The sequence below is a fragment of the Papio anubis genome, chromosome 17, assembly GCF_008728515.1.
Source record: "Papio anubis isolate 15944 chromosome 17, Panubis1.0, whole genome shotgun sequence".
Lineage (NCBI taxonomy): Eukaryota > Metazoa > Chordata > Mammalia > Primates > Cercopithecidae > Papio > Papio anubis.
In genome coordinates this window covers 71,757,973-71,781,398 of record NC_044992.1, presented here as the reverse complement: position 1 = coordinate 71,781,398, position 23,426 = coordinate 71,757,973, and the positions used below count along the sequence as shown (strand labels likewise).

At 46.6% G+C, this 23,426-nt stretch overlaps 1 long non-coding RNA gene across 1 annotated transcript; it reads right to left on the bottom strand.

Moving 5' to 3' along the window:
- Positions 1 to 14,716: 14,716 nt before the first annotated feature.
- On the bottom strand, positions 14,717 to 16,005 carry LOC108582726. Its single transcript, XR_002517825.2, has 2 exons — positions 15,954 to 16,005; positions 14,717 to 15,656 (listed from the first exon to the last, which is right to left on the bottom strand). It is a non-coding gene; the product is annotated as an uncharacterized LOC108582726 (long non-coding RNA).
- Positions 16,006 to 23,426: the final 7,421 nt, after the last annotated feature.

Genomic DNA, 23,426 nt, shown 5'->3' with positions numbered 1-23,426 from the left:
TAAAAATACAAAAAAGTACCCGAGTGTGGTGGTGTGCGCCTGTAATCCCAGCTACTTGGGAAGCTGAGGCAGGAGAATTGCTTGAACCTCGGAGGCAGAGGTTGCAGTGAGCCGGGATCACGCCATTGCACTCCAGCCTGGGAGACAGTGCGAGACTCCATCTAAAAAAAAGAAAAAATGTCGAATCTGGATGCACTGCCTATGAGTTAGCCCAGCTCCTCAAGGAGCAGTATGTAAAAAATAAAAACAATAAAAAAAACTTTTGCCAGCAACATCTGAGCTGAACTAAAATTTAAGTAAAATTAAAAGTTTACATTTAAATCATGTAGAATATGATCCCATTTCTATAAAACGGTGTTAGTTTATCTCTGGGAGTCCCTCAATCTATGTGCCCATCCATCCATTCATTCCAATCTGCCAATCAGTCTGTTCTGTCATTCCATGTGCGCGCGCGCGTGTGTGTGTGTGTGTGCATGAGAGAGAAAGAGGGGGAGAGAGACGGAGAGGCAGAGAGCAGAGGGATGTGGGAACACTCCTCACCAATGCTAATAATGCTTGTTGTTCATGGTGGTTGATTGTTAAGAAATCTGTCGAGGCCGGGCGCGGTGGCTCACGCCTGTAATCCAGCACTTTCAGAGGCCGAGGCAGGTGGATCACTTGAGGTCAGAGTTCGAGACCAGCCTGCCAACATGGTGAAACCCCATTTCTACTAGAAATAGAAAAATTAGCCGGCCGTGGTGGTGCTCGCCTGTTGTCCTAGCTACTTGGGAGGCTGAGGGAGGAGAATCACTGGAACCTGGGAAGCGGAGGTTGCAGAGAGCGGAGATGGCGCCACTGCACTCCAGCCTGGGAGCCAGGGTGAAACTCCATCTCAAAAAAAAAAAAAAAAAGAAATCTGTTTAGAATAAACAAGCATGGGTTCAATAAAAACCATAAAGTCATTATTTTAGAAAACAATAAAATTAATCCAATTGATCAAACAGAGAAGGAGATGGGCCTCATCCTAGAAGTATTCACCATGGAACACTGGGGCCCGAGGTTGTCTGAGACAGTCCTGTTTATGACCCGTGTCCTAGAGTAATGATCAACGGTGCCACCTTTCTCTCTCAATACAGACTCGGTTTAGGGGCACATCTTCACGGGAAGGGGAGGCGAAGGCACGCCGAGGCTGAGCTTCTCCAGCTACAGCAGGGATACCAGCAGAAACTTCTCCTCTCCTGCTCCCCTCAGCCCGGATGAATGTGGCGCATGGAGGGGGTGGGAGCCCAGGGGATGACAGATACTGGCTGAAGTGGGGAAAGTTCTAGAAGAGGGAAAGCGGGAGGAAGACTTGGCTGGTCCAGGATACATCAGTTGGGAAGACAACTGTTTCTTACCCTCAGGGCAGGATTTCTTAGCTTTCCACTTAGTGAAGGACAGTGCAGCATCTTCATAAAATCCCGGTATTTGCCCCCAAATCTCTTACGAAACATCTACGTCAATAGGCATCGGCCTGAGCCTAGAGGTTCCAAAGCAGATGGAAAATACAGGAGTCCCTGACGGGTCGCCTACAAGGCCTTTCTTTGTGGCCAATGGCCCTGTGATTAAGTTGGTGCCAAAGAGCCAATGACCCAAAAACTAGGGCTTACTGCAGTATAATGTTTGTTCCTAGCAAATGACACTCTGGCACTGTCTCTAGTATTTCACTATATCGAGTTGCCAAGGGGCCATGTCTCCAGCTTGCGGCTGAAACCCTGGGAGTTCTGGACAGCCAGGTCTGTGTGGATACCCTGAGGACCAGGACTGGTGGCCAGCCCCGGACTACAGGTTCCTTGGGTGTCTTCCCAGAACTGGGTCCAGGTGGCAATGGCTGGGTCTGAGAGGGTCCTCTCGTTGGACTGCTCCTCTGCCCCTGACTTGCCCGAGCCTCACAGGACTCCTGAGGAGGCTCTGAGGGTGCTGACTGTGCCCTCCCATCAGACTAAACTCAGAAAGCCAGGGCAGCTCAAGCCAAAGCTGCCTCATCAGCAGCTGAAGGCAGAGGCTCTGCAGGACTCTCCAGACCCCAGCCTATTGCCCCAGCCAGCTGCCCCTCAGGCTTCTGGAGCCCCCAGAGCCACACTGGGCTTCGAGCATCAGTGGGTGGAGCTAAATAGAAGTCACTAGTCCCTTCTGCAGTTGCAGTGAAGCAACTTACAGTAGACTCCAATGGCAGTTAACAATTGCAGGAGCTTCTTTGTAACTTGTCCCAATGTAAATAGGGGTTAGTCCTAACAGACAAAACAAACAAACAAACAAACAAACAAACAAACACTTTAGGGCTGGGCACCGTGGCTCAAGCCTGTAATTCCAGCACTTTGGGAGGCCAAGGCAGGAGGATCGCTTGAGCCCAAGAGATTCAGGCTGCAGTGAGCTGTGATTGTGCCACTACACTACAGCCTGGGTGACAGAGCAAGACCCTGGCTCAAAAAAAGGCAAAGAACAAAAGAAAGAGAGAGAGAGAAAGGAAGGAAGGAGGGAGAGAGGGAAGGAAGGAAGGAAGGAAGGAAGGAAGGAAGGAAGGAAGGAAGGAAGGAAGGAAGGAAGGAAGGAAGGAAGGAAGGAAAGAAAAAAAGCAGGAAGGCAAGAAAGCAAGCTAAATAGAAGTCACTAGTCCCTTCTGCAGTTGCAGTGAAGAAAGTAAAGAAGGAAAGGAGGGAAGGAAGGAAGGAAGGAAATGAAAGAAGGAAGGAAATGAAGGAAGGAAGGAAGTGAATGAAGGAAGGGGAGAGAGAAAGAAAGAGAGAAAGAAAGAAAAGAAAGAGAAAGAAAAAGAAAGAAAAAAGAGAGAGAGAGGGAAGGAGGGAGAGAAAGAGAGAAAGAAAGAGAGAAAGAGAGAAAGAAAGAAAAGAGGCCGGGAGCTGTGGCTCACACCTGTAATCCCAGCACTTTGGGAGACCAAGATGGGCAGATTACCTGAAGTCAGGAGTCTGAGACCAGCCTAGCCAACATGACAAAACCCTGTCTCTACTAAAAATAAAAAAAATTAACCGGGCATTGTGGCATGCAACTATAGTCCCAGCTACTTGGGAGGGTGAGGCAGGAGAATCGCTTGAACCCAGGAGGCAGAGGTTGCAGTGAGCCAAGATTGTGCCACTGTACTCTAGCCTGGGCGACAGAGGGAGACTTCTGAAAAAGGCAAGAAGAGGGGAGGGGAAGGGAGGAGAGGAGAGGGTCCAGAGATCCCTAATTCCAAACTCTGAATCTAACTGTACAATTCTAGAAGAACCTAAGATCATAAAATCCTGAGCATCTAAGATGTGGGTTCTCCTTATTTGACCCCTCCCAGGTCAACATCCTTCTCCTAACCCAAGGGTCAGTCTCTTCCCTTGCCAGTGAAGTAGGGAAGAAGGCACATGTACACACACACACACACACACACACGTACACACCCCATGGGGGGCAGATGGTCACAAGTCTAGGAGGAGGGGGCACAGCTCATCCCAGTCCCCCAGTGCCATGACAGGCTCGCTGTGCTCCTGCTACCAAGAGCAGGCAGCTGGTCTTGCTCACTTTGTTCTGAACTTAGACACCTTCCTTCCCCTGTCTTTCGTCCCGCGGCAAAAGTGAGGAGATGAGAGTATAAAACGGAGAATCCCTTTCATCTAGCATGACCCGTGCTGTTTAAAGGTGGAACTCAGCATTCAGAGAATGTTCCAGCGATTGATCCAGCAACACAGACAAGCCGTTTTCTGCTCTCTAGTCCACACACAAGGCAGCACCTCCATTCCTGATGAGGAAGAAGCCGGCCCCTCCCACTCCCCTGGGACGCTCTTGGCCCCATCAGACCTGTGTCGGCTGAGCCCCTCCGTAGGCTGAGCCCTCCATAGGCTGACCTGCTGTCTGCCGGATGGACTGTGTGCACTTACCTTCACTCTCCCAGGGAAGCGAGGACTGAATGTGGCCCAATCTCTGGCTGAACTGAACGGCAGTGGACAAGCAGGTTTGACAGGCACGTCCCACAGGAGCAGTGCCTTATATGGGGCTTCTATGAGCCATCGAAGCACAGTACATTCCCACAGCCGGGCATTGATGTAAGAACCACAGGGATGGCGGAGAACAGTCTGTGCATCTGGTCGACCCACAGAAGATGGTGACTGAGAGGAAGGCTTCAGGGCTGGGGACTGGGAATCCTCTCTCCTTTGTGAATGGTCACCCAGTTCATATTTCTACCCTTGGGAAAATCCTAGGAAGACCAGGATAAATTCTAGGGCCCTTCTTGGTTCTCCTGATCCATTATTGGAAGTATCTAAATAATTACAATAGATCCATCTCAAGTCAACATTTCATAACTATTGTTTAGATTTAGATGAAAGTCTTGGTCCTCCATGTTGATATATGTCTAGAATCTGATCGATTTTCGCCACCTGCATTGTGGTGCCCTGATCATGGCCCACCGGGACCTCTGCAGTGGCTTCTAACTTCTTCCCACGCCCCCATCACCAGTGCTCAATGTAGCAGGCAGAAAAGTCCTGCTAGAGCATGAGTCAGCTCCTGTCATTCCCTTCGGTGTACAGGTCCTGGAGTCCTCAGCATGACCACGAGGCTCTGCTTATCAAGTCCTTGCTGACCTTCTCTCTCTTTCACCTGTTCCAAACACACAGCCTGACAGTCTTGACCGTCCAGGCACACTTCTGCCCCAGGGCCTTTGCACCTGCTGTTCCCACTGCCTGGAATACTCTTTCCCGTCCTTCCTTCCAGACTCTACTCAAATGCTACTTCCCAGATCATCCTACTTAAGTCTGTAGACCTCCCATCCCAGCCTTCTCTCCCCTTCCGTGTTTCATCTTCTCTGTGGGAATACTGCCTTGACCTAGTGTGTATTCTAGGTACGTGGCTTCCTGCCAGCCTCCCCACTCCTCAGTCACCTACTGAGGACAATAATTATTGTTTTTCTTGTTCCTTGCTGTGTCCCCACCCCTAGGGCTGTGATATTCCATAAATATTGGTTGAGTGAATGAATAAACATTGGTGGGGGCTTAGTTTCCAATGATACAGACACTGAAAGAAGGGAAATTCACAGCTCCATGGCCTGAGAACCTTCAGGATTCTCCTGCAGATAGTCAAAGGTCAGCTTTCAAGGTCATGTAGCTCGTGGTGGCTGAGCAGCAACTCCCACCCAATCTCCTGGTGATGAGCCGGCTGAGGGCACAGCCAGTTGGGCAGAGCAAGTGAGAACAGAGGCCGAGGCCAGGTACAGACATGAACTCTCCAACCAGGGTTCCAGCCCCACTGGGTGTCAGCTTCCCCTCGGGCAGGTTGGTTAAGCCCCTAAGACTCAGCTCTCTCGGTTTCCTCCAGCAGGCCTCAGGATAAGCCCTGCCCCACGGTGGGAAAGCTCGCCAGCTCATCACACTGCGCTGGCCACAAAGAAAGGTCTAGTTACAGACAATGCAAAGACATGCTGCCATTCCCAGTAAAAGAGGGGGCCAGAAGAATGCACCGGAGACAGGAGGAGTCTCACCAAGAACAGAAATAGCCATAGAAATAGTCAAGGTGCAGCCATAAAAAGGAATGAAGGGCCTTTGCAGAGACATGGATGAAGTTGGAAGCCATCATTCTCAGCAAACTAACATGGGAACAGAAATCCAAACACCGCATGTTTTCACTCATAAGTGGGAGCTGAACAATGAGAACACATGGACACAGGGAGGGGAACAACACACACTGGGGCCTGTGGTAGGGGGAGTGGAGGGAGAGCATCAGGGCAAATAGCTAATGCACGTGGGGCTTAAAACCTAGGTGATGGGTTGACAGGTGCAGCAAACCACCACGCCACACATTTACTTACGTAACAAACCTGCACATTCTGCACATGTATCCCAGAACCTAAAATAAAATACAATAAAATAAAAACAGTCAAGGAAGCCACAACCCCAAAGGACCCTGTGTTTTCTGAGGGCAAAAGCCGTATCTTAGGCTGAGTGTAGTGGCTCATGCCTGTAAGCCCAGTGCATTGAGAGGCTGAGGAGGGAGGGTTGCTTGAGGCCAAGAGTTCGAGATCAGCCTGGGCAACATAGGAAGACCCTGTCTCTACAAAAAATAATTAAAAAAAAAAAAAAAAAAAAAAGCCAGATGTGTTGCAACATGCCTGTGGTCCCAGCTACTCCAGAGGCTGACGTGGGAGGTTCGCTTGAGCCCAGGAGGTAGACGCTGCAGTGAGCCGTGGTTGCACCACTGCACTCTAGCCTGGGCAGCAGAGGGAGACCCCGTCAAACAAAACAAAACAAAAAAACGTATCTTAATCACGATGGCGTCTTCAGGAGGGCCCCACTGGCAGGTCATCTGTATCACACAGAATTGCAGCTGCGTACACATGTCCAGAGCCAATAAAGCAGCACCTCTAGTAATCTGGCCAGGTTAGCTTAGGGTATCCCTAGAAAAACTCGGAAGGGGGACCTGCGGGACAGGGGCCAGCAGGCACCAGGACGGCACCACCCAGGGGCTCTGTGCCCTGTGGCAGTGATCAGTAAAGAAACAGACATAGCCGGGCGCGGTGGCTCACGCCTGTAATCCCAGCACTTTGGGAGGCCGAGGTGGGCGGATCACAAGGTCAGGAGATCGAGACCACGGTGAAACCCTGTTTCTACTAAAAATACAAAAAATTAGCCGGGCGCGGTGGCGGGCGCCTGTAGTCCCAGCTACTCAGGAGGCTGAGGCAGGAGAATGGCGTGAACCCGGGAGGCGGAGCTTGCAGTGAGCCGAGATTGCGCCACTGCACTCCAGCCTGGGCGACAGAGCAAGACTCTGTCTCAAAAAAAAAAAAAAAAAAAAAAAAAAAGAAACAGACATGTGCCAGACTTGGGCCAGCTGTAGAGCTCCTCTGGGCACACTTTTTTTTTTTTTTTTGAGACGGAGTCTTGCTCTGTCACCCAGGCTGGGGTGCAGTGGCTTGACTTCAGCTCACTGCAGCCTCCACCTCCCAGGTTCAAGCAATTCTCCTGCCTCAGCCTCCTGTATAGTTGGGATTACAGCTATGTGCCACCATGCCCAGCTAATTTTTGTATTTTTAGTAGAGATGGGATTTCACCATGGTGGCCAGGCTGGTGTCAAACTCCTGATCTCAAGTGATCCACCCACCTCAGCCTCCCAAGGTGCTGGGATTATAGGCATGAGCCACCACGTCTGGCCTCCTCTGGGCACTTTATTCATCCCTAGAATTTTGGGAGTTGGGGAAAAGCTTTGCCTTGAAATCATGATGTTGGCACCAGATGAAGATGGAGGCGTGAGCCCTACAAGAATAAAAATCAGATCCTCAAAAGAAACCCCCAAGATCAGGAGTTTAGGTTGATTGAGGTAGGGAGCCTCTACCTGACTCCCCTACCATGGGTGGATGTAAATAAAGGGTCAGGGTGTATAAACAGGAGCTTATGCATCTTCACTCTTGTACCTAGGGGCTGGGAGGATTCCAGGACTTACCCCAAGATACTCTAAACAGGTCCTCAACATCCTAGCTGGAGACCAGAGTAGGCGTCTCGGGCTGGGTGACTGGCTGTGGATGAGGATGAGTGGCAGCAGAGACCTCACACCCACCTCTGGGCTGCAACAGTGCGTGCAGTGGGCTGGGTGGGGAACGGCAGGAAGCAGCTATTTCCACAAGAGCTGGTAAAACTGGTCACTCCTGTTGTGTTTTACAACTGCCTACCTGACAGCTCTGCTTGGGTGTCTAGCCGCCTCAAATATAACCCAGCTAAGTCATATCTACTGACTTCTTTTTCTTTTTCATTTTAAATATTGAGGCAAAATTCACGCAACATAGAATTAACCATTCACAAATTTAAAAAAAAAAAACACACAGGGTCTTGCTGTGCTGCCCAGGCTGGAGTGCAGTGGTGTGATCATAGCTCACTTCAGCCCGAAACTCCTAGGCTCAAGTAATCCTCCTGCCTCAGCCTCCCAAGTAGTTGGGATTACAGGCATGTGCCACCACATTCAGCTAACTTAAAAATTTTTTCTTTGTAGAGATGGGGTCTTGCCATATTGCCCAGGCTGGTCTCAAATATCTGGCCTCAAGTGATCCTCCTGTCTCAGCCTTTCAAAGTACTGGGATTACAGGTGTATGCCACCATGCCTGGCTAATTATTTTATTTTATATTCTCTAAAGATGGGGTCTTGCCATGTTGCCAAGGTTGGTCTTGAACTCCTGACCTCAAGTGATCTGCCCACCTTGGCCTGGGATTACAGTGTGAGCCACAATGGCCAGCCAAAATTACCATTTTTAAAATGAACAATTCAGGCCAGGCGCGATAGTTCACATCTATAATCCCAGAACTCTGGGAGGCCAAGGTGGGCAGATCGCTTGAGGTCAGAAAATCGAGACCAGTCTGGCCAACATGGTGAAACCATCTCTACTAAAAACATGAAAATTAGGCCAGGCACGATGGCTCAACGCCTGTAATCCCAGCACTTTGGGAGGCCAAGGCCAGCAGATCACGAGGTCAGGAGATCGAGACCATCCTGGCTAACATGGTGAAACCCCGTCTCTACTAAAAATACAAAAAATTACTGGGTATGGTGGCAGGCACCTGCAGTCCCACCTATTCAGGAGGCTGAGGCAGGAGAATGGTGTGAACCGAGGAGGCGGAGCTTGCAGTGAGTCAAGATTGCATCACTGCACTCCAGCCTGGGCGAGAGAGCTAGACTCTGTCTCAAAAAAAAAAAAAAAAAAGAAAAAAGAAAGAAAGAAAAAAAAAACACAAAAATTAGCTGGGCTTGGTGGCGAGTGCCTGTAATCCCAGCTACTCAGGACACTGAGACAGGAGAATCGCGTGAACCCTGGAGCGGAGGTTGCAGTGAACCGAGATCTCATCATCGTACTCCAGCCTCACTCCACGTAACAAGAGTGAGACTCCATCTTAAAAAGATAAACAGATAAATAAATAAATAAATGAATAAATTAATTAATTAATTAAATAAAATAAACAATTCAGGCCAGGCATGGTGGCCCACACCTGTTATCTTAGAACTTTGGGAGGCTGAGCCGGGAGGATTGCCTGACCTCAGGAGCTCAAGACCAACCTGGGCAACAAGGCAAAACCCCGTCTCTAATAAAAATACAAAAAAATTAGCCTGGGGTAGTGGTGTACACCTGTAATCCCAACTACTGGGAAGGCTGAGGCAGGAGAATTGCTTGAACTTGGGACACGGAGGTTGTAGTGAGCCAAGATCATGCCACTGTACTCCAGCCTGGGTCACAGAGTGAGACTCTGTCAGACAAACAAACAAACACACACAATTCAGTGGCACTTAGTAAATATACAATGTTGTGTGACCACTATATCTAGTTTTAAAACATTTTTACCACCCAAAAAGAAACCACACACCCGTTAAGCAGCTCCCAGTCCAAGGCAACCACCAATCTGCTTTCCATCTCTGGATTTGCCTGTTCTGCACATTTCATATACATGGAGTTGTGCAATACGTGACCTCTTGCATTGGTGTCTTTCCCTCCACATGAGGTTTTGAGGCTTCTCCGTGTCATAGCCTGTGTCAGTGCCTCATCCCGGATGTGGCCATATCATATTCCACCGTGTGAATGCCAAGCTTTGTTGATTCATTTGTCTGTTCATGGCCACCGGGCTCCTGTGAGTGCTGCTATTATAACCGTGCAGTGGGTTCATTTATCCCACTTCCCAGAAAGAGCCAATTTATCAAGACAGGGGAATTGCAATAGAGAGAGAGTTTAATTCATGCAGAGCTGGCTGAACAGGAGACTGGAGTTTTATTATTACTCAAACCAGCCTCCCCAGAATTCAGAGGCTAGGAGATTTTTCAAGGATAGTTTGGGGGGCCTGGGAATGAGTGCTGCTGGTTGGTTGCAGATGCAATGACAGAGGTGACAGTCTTGTTCTGGGTGAGGCCATAGGACACATTGGCAGGTTCGGGTGGAACTATCAGCTGTCAGAAATGCAAAACCCTGGCTGGGCGCAGTGGCTCACACCTGTAATCCCAACACTTTGGGAGGCCAAGGCAGGCAGATCACAAGGTCGGGAGACCAAGAACATCTTGGCCAACGTGGTGAAACCCCATCTCTACTAAAAATACAAACAAACAAAAAAAATTAGCCAGGCGTGGTGGCACGCACCTGTAATCCCAGCTACTCTGGAGACTGAGGCAGGAGAATCACTTGAACCTGGGAGGTGGAGGTTGCAGTGAGCTGAGGTTGGGCTACTGCACTCCACCCTGGGCGACAAGAGCAAAACTCCACCTAAAAAAAAAAAAAAAGCAAAATCCTGAAAAGACATCTCAGAAGGCCAATCTTAGGTTTATGTGTACACGTCAGCAGAACTCAGGCTCCTCTCATCCTCCTAACTTGGTAGTCTTTAAATTAGCCTTATGATGGCAGTTCAGTTTTGGAGAAGGGCTATTATCATTTAAACTATAAACTAAATGTCTCCCAAAGTTAGCTTGGCACAAGTCCAGGAATGATAATGGGCAGTTTTGAGGTTAAAGACAAGATGAGGCGTTTCGCTTGAGCCCATGAGGTTGAGGCTGCAGTGAGCTATAATTGCACTACTGCACTCCAGCTCGGGCTACTCAGTGAGACCCTATCTCTTAAAAAATTAAAACGCCGGGCGCGGTGGCTCAAGCCTGTAATCCCAGCACTTTGGGAGGCCGAGACGGGCGGATCACAAGGTCAGGAGATCGAGACCATCCTGGCGAACATGGTGAAACCCCGTCTCTACTAAAAAATACAAAAAAACTAGCCGGGCGAGGTGGCGGGCGCCTGTAGTCCCAGCTACTCCGGAGGCTGAGGCAGGAGAATGGCGGGAACCCGGGAGGCGGAGCTTGCAGTGAGCTGAGATCCGGCCACAGCACTCCAGCCTGGGTGACAGAACAAGACAAAACAAGCAAACTGCACACTTTGGATTCCATGTGGGATTAACAACGGAAGCTACTCTATTTTGGAGTCTGGTATTTAAAATTCTCACTGCGGCTTGGGTTTGCTTCCTGATCAGGGAATCAGTCCCTACTGGTTTCCATTTATTGATCCTAATCCCTTCCATGAACAGCTTTTGATTTCCTGCCTTCTTCTGTCTTTGGGACACAGGGCTTTTGGGCCCTTGTGTGCAGGTGGTCAGCTGAGAAGCTGAGACCCTAGAGAATACGGCTGAACAGAAATGTGAGTTAGATTCCATTTGTGGCTATTGAAACTTCACTTTCTTTGAGCTGTCTTTGGGAGGATTCTGGGTCTTATACAAAAAGACTTATCAGCTGTTTGGTCCAGCTAAAATCTGGTAACAAGAGATTTGAAGGCCGGGCGCGGTGGCTCAAGCCTGTAATCCCAGCACTTTGGGAGGCCGAGACGGGCGGATCATGAGGTCAGGAGATCGAGACCATCCTGGCTAACACGGTGAAACCCCGTCTCTACTAAAAAAAAAAAAATACAAAAAAAAAAACTAGCCGGGCGAGGTGGCGGGCGCCTGTAGTCCCGGCTACTCGGGAGGCTGAGGCAGGAGAATGGCGGGAACCCGGGAGGCGGAGCTTGCAGTGAGCTGAGATCGGGCCACAGCACTCCAGCCTGGGTGACAGAGCGAGACTCCGTCTCAAAAAAAAAAAAAAGAGATTTGAAAGGATTTTGGTTGGGGGAGGGAGGGACAGCGTCTCACTCTGTCAACCAGGCTGGAGTGCAGTGGTGCAATCTCAGCTCACTGCAACCTCCGCCTCCTGGGTTGAAGCAATTCTCGTGCCTCAGCCTCCAGCGTGGCTGGGATTAAAGGCATGCACCACCATGCTTGGCTAATTTTTATATTTTTGGTAGAGACGTGGTTTCACCATGTTGGCCAGGCTGGTCTCAAACTCTTGACCTCAAGTGATTCACCCACCTCGGCCTCCCAAAGTGCTGGGATTACAGGCGTGAGCCACTGTGCCCGGCCAATTCCTTCCCGCTTTTTTTTTTTTTTTTTTTTTTTTTGAGACAGAGTCTCGCTCTGTCGGCCATGCTGGAGTGCAGTAGCACGATCCCGGCTCACTGCAACCTCTACCTCCCAGGCTCAAGCAATTCTCCTGCCTCAGGCTCCAGAGTAGCTGGAATTATAGGCACCTGCCACCATGCCCGGCTAATTTTTGTATTTTTAGTAGAGACAGGTTTCACCATGTTGGCCAGGCTGGTCTCAAACTCCTGACCTCAGGTAATCTGCCTACCTCGGCCTCCCAAAGTGCTGGGATTATAGGCGTGAGCATTCCTTCTCTTTTTAGACCACACAGGGTAACTTCCTGACATTGCCATGGCATTTGTGAACCGTCATGGCGCTGGTAGGAGTGTGATTTTGCATGCTAACACATTATAATCAGCATATAATGAACAGTGAGGACAGCCAGAGGTCACTTTCATCACCCTCCTGGTTTTGGTGGGTTTTGGCTGGCTTCTTTATCGCATCCTGTTCTATCAGTAAGGTCTTTGTGACCTATATTTTGTACCAACCTCCTATCTCATCCTGTGACTAAGAATGCCTAACCTCCTGGGAATGCAGCCCAGTGGGCCTCAGCCCCTCAGCCTTATTTTACCCAGACCCTGTTCAAGATGGAGTCACTCTGGTTCGAACGCCTGTGACACCTCTGTTCACTTCATTTTATTTTTTTCTTTTTTTTTTTTTTTTGAGACGGAGTCTTGCTCTGTCACCCAGGCTGGAGTGCAGTGGCCGGATCTCAGCTCACTGCAAGCTCCGCCTCCCGGGTTCACGCCATTCTCCTGCCTCAGCCTCCCGAGTAGCTGGGACTACAGGCACCCGCCACTTCGCCCGGCTAGTTTTTTGTATTTTTTAGTAGAGACGGGGTTTCACCGTATTAGCCAGGATGGTCTCGATCTCCTGACCTCATGATCCGCCCGTCTCGGCCTCCCAAAGTGCTGGGATTACAGGCTTGAGCCACCGCGCCCGGCCTGTTCACTTCATTTTAAAATAATGGTTCTCCCATATACTTTTACTCCGCCCCACTCCGGCTTCTGCTGCCATATTCAGTACCATGTAAAGAGATTCAGAGATTTCTAATGACCCAAAGCCCTGAAGGAACTCAGAAAAAAAAAAAAGATGCCACTCACCGTTTGTTGGAGGCCTTCTGCTTTCCTTGTGGAGTTTCAAGCATCACATGCAGAGTCTTCTGAGGTCTAAAGCTCTGCCCTCTTTTGCATGGTATTACCTGATCTCTTTGGCTTTTCGGGGATACCAAAAATTACCCAGTATTGTGAGAAAACTTGACCGTGGTTTGCGTAATGGCTAGGCAAGAGATACAGTTTTAGAGGTGGCTGATGGCAGTTGCTTACAGAAAATGGTTATTACTACAGGGGGTGACAAAAAGCATGGTCTGGGGCACCAGTGAGGTGGGAAATCAGCCAGATTTGTTTTCTGAGCACCGGTAATGGCCCTGCTGGTCAAAGCAGGATGCAAGTTGGGTACAGCGGCTCACGCCTATAACCCCAGAATTTTGGGAAGCTGCAGCAGGAGGATCACTTGAGCCCAGAAGTTTGAGACCACCCTGGGCAACATAGTGAGAACCCCATCTCTACAAAAAACTAAAAAATTAGCCAAGCATGGTGGCATGTGTCTGTGGGCCCAGGTACTTGGGAGACGAAGGCAGGAGGATCGCTTGAGCCCAGGGGGTCAAGGCTGCAGTAAGCCATGATTGTACCACTGTATTCCAGCCTGGGCAATGGTGCGAGACCCTATTTCAAAAAAAAAAAAAAAAAAAAAGCAAGCTTAAAAAAAAAAAAAAAAAAAAAAAACAGCTGAGACCAGCAGATGGAAACAAAAGTGACCTCCAGTTGCCCTCACCATTCATCAGCATAAAGACCTTCCTTACAGCACTATGACAGCTTATAAATACCATGACAATACCCTATATGGTTCCAGAACTTCCCCACTTCTTTCCTAGAAAATTCAGAATAGTCCACCCCTTGATTAGCATATAATTAAGACCAGGTATAAATGTGGCTAGCCAGTGCTCCCTTGTTGCAGCTGTGGCTACCCCTGCTGCTGCTGCTCCTCCTCCTCCTGCTGCTGTTTACTGCTACTCTGGCCTCTCCCTGTGGGTTAGCCCTGCTCTTAAATTATTTTCCGAGCAAAGCCAAGAACTCTGTCAGGCTAAGCCCCAGTTTTGAGGTGTGCCTGCATTACCTAGAGGCTATCAAAGCACAGCCCACCAAGGGATAAGACTCCCCGGGCGATAGGCTGGCCACAGATTGGGATGACTGGCTTTGTTTCCGAGTACCCCCATTTTTCTAAAAGATGTTTAATTATTTTTTCCTCTCTTTCTCCTTTTCCCAGTTCCTGACTTCCTACTTAGCCCTTTAGACATGCAAATCTAGCCTTTTCTCCCCTCCTTCACCAGACAGTACCTCGAGATCCCTTGGCAAGTGCGTCTAACTCCTTGAGAATTAACAGTTGATTTACAGACCAAAGCATGCCTGCTATGGAACTCCCTCATCAGGAGGTGGCCTGGAGAGATAATGGCCTGCCGACAAAAGTGCCAGCAGTCACTAGCTCGACCACCTGATAGATAAGGCACTGGAGCTAGCATGAACCCACTTCTGCCCCTGCTCACTTCCTCCTCTGTCTTTTAGAAGTGCCTACTTTCTGTTCCAAAAGCAAAATGGGACAGCTAAAGGCAAGACAGATGCCTGTGCCACTTCCCCAAGCTAGCTTTGGAATAAATAACCTTATTTGTGCCAGACCTCATTCTAAATAATTGGACTCTGCACGTGGCCAGCAACTAACCTACTTTACTGTTCAGTTAGAGCTCTGGGTTGCCCACCAGCCTCCAGGGAATGTCCTTACAATGAAATGCACCGTGGGGCATCACACCTTCCCGTCCCATGACAAAATGAAAAGCATTGTGCGGGTATCACACAGTCCAGTCCTTGGCTGAGATGAAATGCACTGTGGAGGCATTGTACTGCCCAGTCCCAGAACAAAATGAAATGCACCATAGGAGCATCGCGTCATCCAGTCCCGTGCTGAGGTGAAATGCACCGTGGGAGCATCGCGCTGTGCAGTCCCGGGCTGAGATGACATGCACTGTGGGGGTATTGTACTGTCCAGTTCCATGACGAAATGAAATGCACTGTGGGAGCATTGCGTCATCCAGTCCCGTGCTGAGATGAAATGCATTGTGGGAGCATCGCGCTGTGCAGTCCCGGGCTGAGATGACACGCACTGTGGGGGTATTGAACCATCCAGTCCCATACTGAGATGACATGCACTGTGGAGGCATTGTACTGTCCAGTTCCATGACGAAATGAAATGCACTGTGGGAGCATCGCGTCATCCAGTCCCGTGCTGAGGTGAAATGCATTGTGGGAGCATCGCGCCGTCCAGTCCCGTGCTGAGGTGAAATGCATTGTGGGAGCATTGCGCCGTCCAGTCCCGTGCTGAGGTGAAATGCATTGTGGGAGCATCGCACCGTCCAGTCCCGCGAGGAGATGAAATGCACCGTGGGATGACCACACCGTCCAGTCCCGTGCTCAGATGAAACACACCGTGGGAGCATCGCCCCATCCAGTCCCGTGCTGAGATGAAATGCACCGTGGGAGCATTGCACCGGCCAGTCCCACGCCTCTCTCTTCTTTCTGGGACCCAGGATTTGGCGTAAAAATGGGATCTTTGATTTTGGAGGATCTGTGCTCTGCCTTCCAGCTGTGCCTGCTTCATGCATATTTAAAGATTAGGCCTTAAAAACTCCATGTTTGCTTTCCCCTTCTCATTAAAGGGCTCTACTCTTCAGGGTAATCTAATTTATCTAGTCATCTAATTAAGAAACAAGCTAAGTTTAAAAACCAAAATGCAACATTCTAACACATAGGTGGTTATTTTGAAACTCTTTGTAAAAGAAGTTTACATCTATAAAGGCAATCTCCATTTACAAGTGCATCTCCTCTCTAAACCAGGAGGAACTTTTAGGATGGGAAAGATACCGCTCACAGTTCACATAACAAACCTTACCTTTGCTTAGGCTGGGCATGGTGGCTCATGCATATAATCCCAGCACTTTGGGAGGCCGAGGTGGGCAGATCAGCAGAGATCAGGAGCTTGAGACCAGCCTGGCCAACATGGCAAAACTCTGTCTCTGCTAAAAAATAAAAAATAAAACTAACTAACTAAATAAATAGATAAATAAATTAGCCGGGCGTGGTGGCATTTGCCTGTAATCCCAGCTACTCAGGAGGCTGAGGCAAGAGAATCACTTGAACCCGGGAGGCAGAGGTTGCAGTGAGCCGAGATTGCACCACTGCACTCCAGCCTGGGCGACAGAGTGAGACTTTGCTTAGATCTAAGTTCTGTGCCTTTGAGATACAAATTTTCTACCTTGTTTCAGCTAAAGTCATGTTTTTGGAGATGAAAATTTAGAGTTCCCTAACAATTGTTTTGGGCGTGAAACAGTTAATCAAGAGATTAATAGTCTGAAGTAAGGGAGAGAAACTAGTTGAAAAATGGCAAATGAACAATCTTGTAAGTGTATAAGATCTGTTTCTGTTTGTGTGTTTGTATGTCTATGTGTTTATACATGTCACGTGTATGTCATGTTTCACTACCAAAATACATGAAAGAGCTCTAATTAATTGGCTTAAGGAAAAGGTAAGCACTTAAATCAAACATTTTATCAGAAAAATAGAAACGTTAACTTAAATGAGTTCTAGTTCAGGTGACTCTAGTAATCTTTGGTAAATACAGTTTCTAAAGTGTTGGTAAAACAGGATAGTAAATGTCTTCAGAATTTAACGTAGACATTTTTGTCTAAGTCTAATGGTCTATTGGTCAGATTCTGTCACCTAAATGTTTTAAGGTCATAAAACTGTTGCTTATTTTTTTTTTTTTTTTTTTTTTTTTGAAACAGAGTCTTTTTCTGTCACCCAGGTGAGAGCTCAGTGGTGAGATCCTGGCTCACTGCAATCTTTGTTTCCTGGGCTCAAGCAATCCTCCCACCTCAGCCATGGGGAGGCATAGCTGCAGGCACTGTCCTTTGTCCTGCGCTCTGCATCTGGCACATTATTAAAATTGCTGATCTTCCAAGTTTTTCTCTAAAAACAAGTGTTACTAAGAGTTCACATCATAATTAATCTATGTAATTAAAACTCCAGCCTGGGCTACAGAGTGAGACTCCATCTCAAAAATAAATAAATAAAACTACTAGATACAAGAAAACCATTTCTATATGCAAAATATATGAGGAGACTAAAATGTCTTTTTAGTAAAGGAGGTTATAAGAAGCCATACCATTATAGTTTTCATTAAAGGGATACTAATTTTGCCTAGTTAAGTTTTACATTGAGGGAATTTAAAAATGATAATAAAACTAAATGTATGTAGAAATTTGAAAAAGAAAATGGAAAATTGTCAAAGGTTATAAAAGGTTTATAAAAATCTTGTGGTCAAACTGGTTAAGAATGGATGGATTTGTTTATAAAATTTTATTAAAATTAGCTTTATTATTAATAAAACACTAATGCAAATGTAAACTTTGGTTTCCTTTTTGGAACAAAAGTTTTGTGTAATAAGAGATTGTCCAAGATTTTTGTTTACCTTTTCAGTAAACTTCAAAAAACAAAACAAAATAGGTGAGGGATAGAGACAGATTCAGTGACCTCATGCTGTATTTATTAGTTTTTTGGTGTTTGGGTTTTTTTGAGATGCAGTCTCACTCTGTCACCCAGGCTGGAGTACAGTGGCACGATCTTGGCTCACTGCAACCTCCACCTCCCAGGTCCAAGTGATTCTCCTGCCTCAGCCTCCTGAGTAGCTGAGATTACAGACATGCACAACTATGCTTGGCCAATTTTTGTAATTTCAGTAGAGATGGGGTTTTGTCATGTTGCCCAGGCTGGTCTTGAACTCCTGACCTCAGGTGATCCACTGACCTCAGCCTCCCAAAGTGCCGGGATTACAGGCATGAGCCGCCATGCCCAGCCTGAATTTACTAGGCTTTATGATTGTTTAGGAAACTCTCTATCAAAGAGTAAATAATTTTTGCTTTTTGAAGTATTTGAATTATCATTTTGGCTCAGTGACCTTTTTACAGTGACCTGTGATTCCATTTTGTGATATGAAGTGTTTTAAACCTTTGATATTTGACAAACTATTTTCTTTTGAGCTATTTATAGCTTTTAACAATTGAGTGAAGTATACTCTTGTGAGCAAAATTTGAAGCATATTTCTTTCTCTTTATCTGATGTCTCCAAGTTTGAAAACTATTTGTGAGTATTCCTAATTTATGGCAATATAGTTATCTGCATAAGGTCTGTAAGAATCTGTTGTCTTTTATAACAGGAAACAGTTGGAGACACTGATTATTCTACCAAGGCTTTGACTAGAATGGCATATTTTAGATATGACTGGACTGTTTTGAGGAAAACTTATAGAGTTGAAAAAAAGAGTTGAAAATACTGGTCTGGTACCTTGACTCAATGGTTCCCCTGCAAGGCTCCTGACCTGTTAAGTAAAGAATGTCACTTTCTGATTAGGCCCAGGAATCTCAAATATTTTGAGACCTCTAGAAGAAATCATCCAATTCATACAGGTATCTGTAGGCACAGATAAATCTCTGCCTTGGTTCAGGAGGCTTTTACAAAGTCTGACCTTGGCCAGTCATGGTGGCTCAAGCCTGTAATCCCAGTATTTTGGGAGATCAAGGAAGGAGGATTGCTTGAGGCCAGGAGTTCAAACCCAGACTATGCAACATAGTGAGACTCCACCTCTCAAAACAACAACAACAACAACAACAAAAAAGCCCAGCGTAGTCATATGTTTCTTTCATCAAAGCTACTTGGGAGACTGAGGTTGGAGGATCACTTGAGCATAGGAGTTCAAGGTCATTGTGAGCTATGATGACATCACTGCACTCCAGCCTGGGCAACAGAGTGATACCCTGCATCAAAAATAAATAAATAAGGCCAGGTACAGGCAAAATAAATAAATAAGGCTCAGACCAGTCTGAGCAACATGGCAAAACCCTGTCTGTACCAAAAATACAAAAAATACCCAGGTGTGGTGGTGGGCGCCTGTAGTCCAGCTACTCGGGAAGTGGAGGTGGGAGGATCGCTTGAGCCTGGGAGGTGGAGGTTGCAGTGAGCCAAGATCGTGCCACTGCACTCCAGCCTGGGTGACAGAGTAAAACTCTGTCTAAAAGAGAGAAAGACAGAGAGATTAAATAAATAGTCTAACCTTATAAAAAGTTCCAGCAAAAGCAACTTAAAAGAGTCTATATGGCCAATCACTATTTTTACTATACTTTATGCAAATAATCGTGCCAAGTGTAATAAGACTGAAACTTATTTTGCCAATATATATTGGTCTTACTATGATTTATCCTTGATAACAATGGGAAACTGGAGAGAGAAAAATTATGTTTCAAAAGAAAACTATAGGCTGGGTGGGGATAGAAGTTCAATACCAGCCTGGGTGACATAGCAAGACCTCTTCCCTACAATAGTTTTTTTTAAGAAAGAAAGAATATTACAGTACACTTTTTATTAGTGTCTAGCCTTGTCCATTGTTTTTTCAGTTTTTATTATTTTCTACAATTTGTGCTGAATCCTCTATTCTTATCTGGCTACAAATCTCCACACTAACATTTTCAAAATCTTCTTCCATCTTTCTGATGTGGACCGAATGAAATTGCTACTACATTTTCCCTGAGGCCTTGCAAGCTAAAGCTCATACTATTGGGGTAACCAGCCCCCAATATTTCAACATAGGTTCTTTTTTATTTTCCCTAAATGTCGGCTGATCTGAGAAATAAAGAGAAAGAGTACAAAAGACAGAAATTTTACAGCTGGGCCTCCAGGGGTGACATCACCTATGGGTAGATTCCGTGATGCCCCTTGAGCCACAAAACCAGCAAGTTTTTTTTTTTTTTTTTTTTGAGACGGAGTCTTGCTCTGTCGCCCAGGCTGGAGTGCAGTGGCCGGATCTCAGCTCACTGCAAGCTCCGCCTCCCGGGTTCACGCCATTCTCCAGCCTCAGCCTCCCGAGTAGCTGGGACTACAGGCGTCCGCCACCTCGCCCGGCTAGTTTTTTGTATTTCTTAATAGAGACGGGGTTTCACCCTGTTAGCCAGGATGGTCTCGATCTCCTGACCTCGTGATCCGCCCGTCTCGGCCTCCCAAAGTGCTGGGATTACAGGCTTGAGCCACCGCGCCCGGCCCAAACCAGCAAGTTTTTATTAGGGATTTCAAAAGGGGAGGGTGGTACAAACAAGGAGTAAGTCACAAAGATCACATGCTTCAAAGGGCAATAAAAGGTCACAAGGGCAGAAGGGCAGAACAAGATCACAAGGCTAGGGCGAAATTAGAATTACCAATGAGGTTCCATGTCCCACTGGGCACGCATCGTCTTGACAAACATCTTAACAGGAAATGTGGTTTGAGAGCAGACAACTGGTCTGACTACAGTTCGCCAGGCTGGAATTTCCTCGTCCTAGCAAGTCTGAGGGCACTGCAGGAGACCAGGGCGTATTTCATCCCTTATCTTCAACCGCATAAGATAGACACTCCCAGAGCAGCCATTTATAGACCTCCCCCGGGGAATATATTCCTTTCCTAGGGTTATTCCTTGCTGGGAAAATAATTCAGCAATATTTCTCTTATTTGTTTTCTGCAAGAAGAGAAATATGACTCTGTTCTGCCCGGCCCCACAGGCAGTCAGACCTTATGGTTATTTTCCTTGTTCCCTGAAAATCGCTGTTATCCTGTTCTTTTTTAGGATGCCCAGATTTCATATTGTTCAAACACACATTTTACAAACAATATGTGCAGTTAACGCAATCATCACAGGATCCTGAGGCGACATACATCCTCAGTTTACGAAGATGACAGGATTAAGAGATTAAAGTAAAGACAGGTATAGGAAATTATAAGAGGCCGGGCGCGGTGGCTCAAGCCTGTAATCCCAGCACTTTGGGAGGCCGAGACGGGCGGATCACGAGGTCAGGAGATCGAGACCATCCTGGCTAACATGGTGAAACCCCGTCTCTATTAAGAAATACAAAAAACTAGCCGGGCGAGGTGGCAGGCGTCTGTAGTCCCAGCTACTCGGGAGGCTGAGGCCGGAGAATGGCGTGAACCCGGGAGGCGGAGCTTGCAGTGAGCTGAGATCCGGCCACTGCACTCCAGCCCGGGCGACAGAGCGAGACTCCGTCTCAAAAAAAAAAAAAAGAAAAAAAAAAAAAAAAAAAGGAAATTATAAGAGTATTGACTAGGGAACTGATAAATGTCCATGAAATCTTCACAATTTATGTTCAGAGATTGCAGTACAGACAGGCATAAGAAATTATAGAAGTATTCATTTGGGGAACTAATAAACATCCATGAAATCTTCACAATTTATGTTCTTCTGCCATGGCTTCAGCTGGTCCCTCCATTCGGGGTCCCTGACTTCCCGCAACACATACCTTGTAATACAGAAAAGAAAAACTTGGCAGATTTCCACTGCCTTCTTCCACTTTAACAAACAATGCTTTGAATCTAACATCTGGACACCTCAATTGACTGTGTTTCAGACTCTCAGGAAACTGGTTTATAGATTGTCCCCAACAAAATCTTTGTCTTTCTTCTCTTTGCAAGCTGTGTTACTCCGTTTTTCATTGCAATAAAGGAATTCCTGAGAATGGGTAATTTATAAAGAAAAGAGGTTTATTCGGCTCACAGTACTATAGGCTGTACAGGAAAGGTACCAGCATCTGCTTGACTTTTGGTGAGACCTCAGGAAGCTTTTACTCATGGCAGAAAGTGAAGGGGGAGCAGACATTTTAAATGGAGAGAGGGAGTAAGAGAGGGGGTGAGGTGCCACAGGCTCTTTCAAATGAATGAGAACTCACTCAGGACGATAAGGACAGCACCAAGACACCTATGAGGGATCTGCCCCCATGATCCAAACACCTCTCACTAAGCCCATCTCCAACACTGGAGGTCATATTTCAACATGAGATTTGGAAGGGACACATGTCCAAACCATGTCACAAGCTCATCTGCAATGCCATCTCCTAAAATGAGGTGTTAACTGTTTAATGGGAATGGCCTATTCCCATTTAAAAAAAACCAAAAACCTGTTTTCCAAATGGAAACCCAGGAACTAAAAGTAGATAGATTCCTCTCAATGTCTGTTTTTGTCTTCCAGCTATACCTGTTTATTGGGCCCCAGTAACTGTATGCTTTCCTAGCCCTGTTTTTTGAAGGACGCCACCCTGAGGCCAATAATCCAATTAGGAGATTGGCAAAGGAAAAATCTTACAACTACTGGATCTTCTTCTGTCTGCCTGTGTAATCATATATGTGTTATGTGTGTGATGCTAATATAAAAAAGGGCTCTAATTAAATAAATGCTTAGATCAAATATTTGTGAAGGAAAAATAAAAACTGTGATGCCTTTTAGTTCATGTGACTTTAATCACTGAGAAATAAAGGCAGTTTTAAAGACCATTGGTAAAATACAAATGTTTTCAAAATGTAAATACGTGGGCTGAATCATGTAGGTTAGATACTAGGTTTGCTAAATGTTTCAACTATCAACTGCTTCTTTGGCTTTTAAGAACTGTTTGACTTGTCTGCTTTACAACGTGGTAAGGCATGGGGACATATGGAATTAACCACATCCATAACTATGTTGGAAGGACTCAGACTTTATCTGTGCCTACTACATAATTAAAACAACTTACCAGGTTTTATACTTAAGTTAAAAATTGCTGGCCAGGCGCAGTGGCTCATGCCTGTAATCCCAGAACTTTGGAAGGCTGAGGTGGGCAGATCACAAGGTCAGGAGATCAAGACCATCCTGGCTAACATGGTGAAACCCCATCTCTACTAGAAATACAAAAAATTAGCCAGGTGTGGTGGCGGGCACCTGTACTCCCAGCTACTCAGGAAGCTGAGGCAGGAGAATGGCATGAACCCGGGGAGGGGGAGCTTGCAGTGAGCCGAGATTGCGCCACTGTACTCCAGCATGGGTGACAGAGCGAGACCCCATCTAAAAAAAAAATTGCTAAGAGTTGCCATTATAACATGTAATTGAGACTACTAAAAATAGATTTACATGCAAGGTGTGTAAGGAAAGTAAAATATGCTTTTAATAAAAGATTGTAAGAAGGCATGGCAATGTAAATTTTTGCCTTGGGTTAAAGGATCATTGGTGGAAGGTTTGTACAAACTAATCTTGCAAAAGAAATTCTGTGTGTGAACATACTAACTAACTTCAAAAAGGTATTATATGGTTTTTCCATAAATTGAACATTGAAATAAAAGCACAACAAGGTTTTCTTAAGGCATGAATGCATTTTTTAACAAAAATTTGTAAAGGGTTCTAAAAGGTTTACAAGAATCTCACTTCATGGTCAAACTGGTTAAGACTGGATACAATTGGCCTGGCATGGTGGCTCACACCTGTAATCCCAGCACATTGGGAAGCCAAGGCAGGTGGATCACCTGA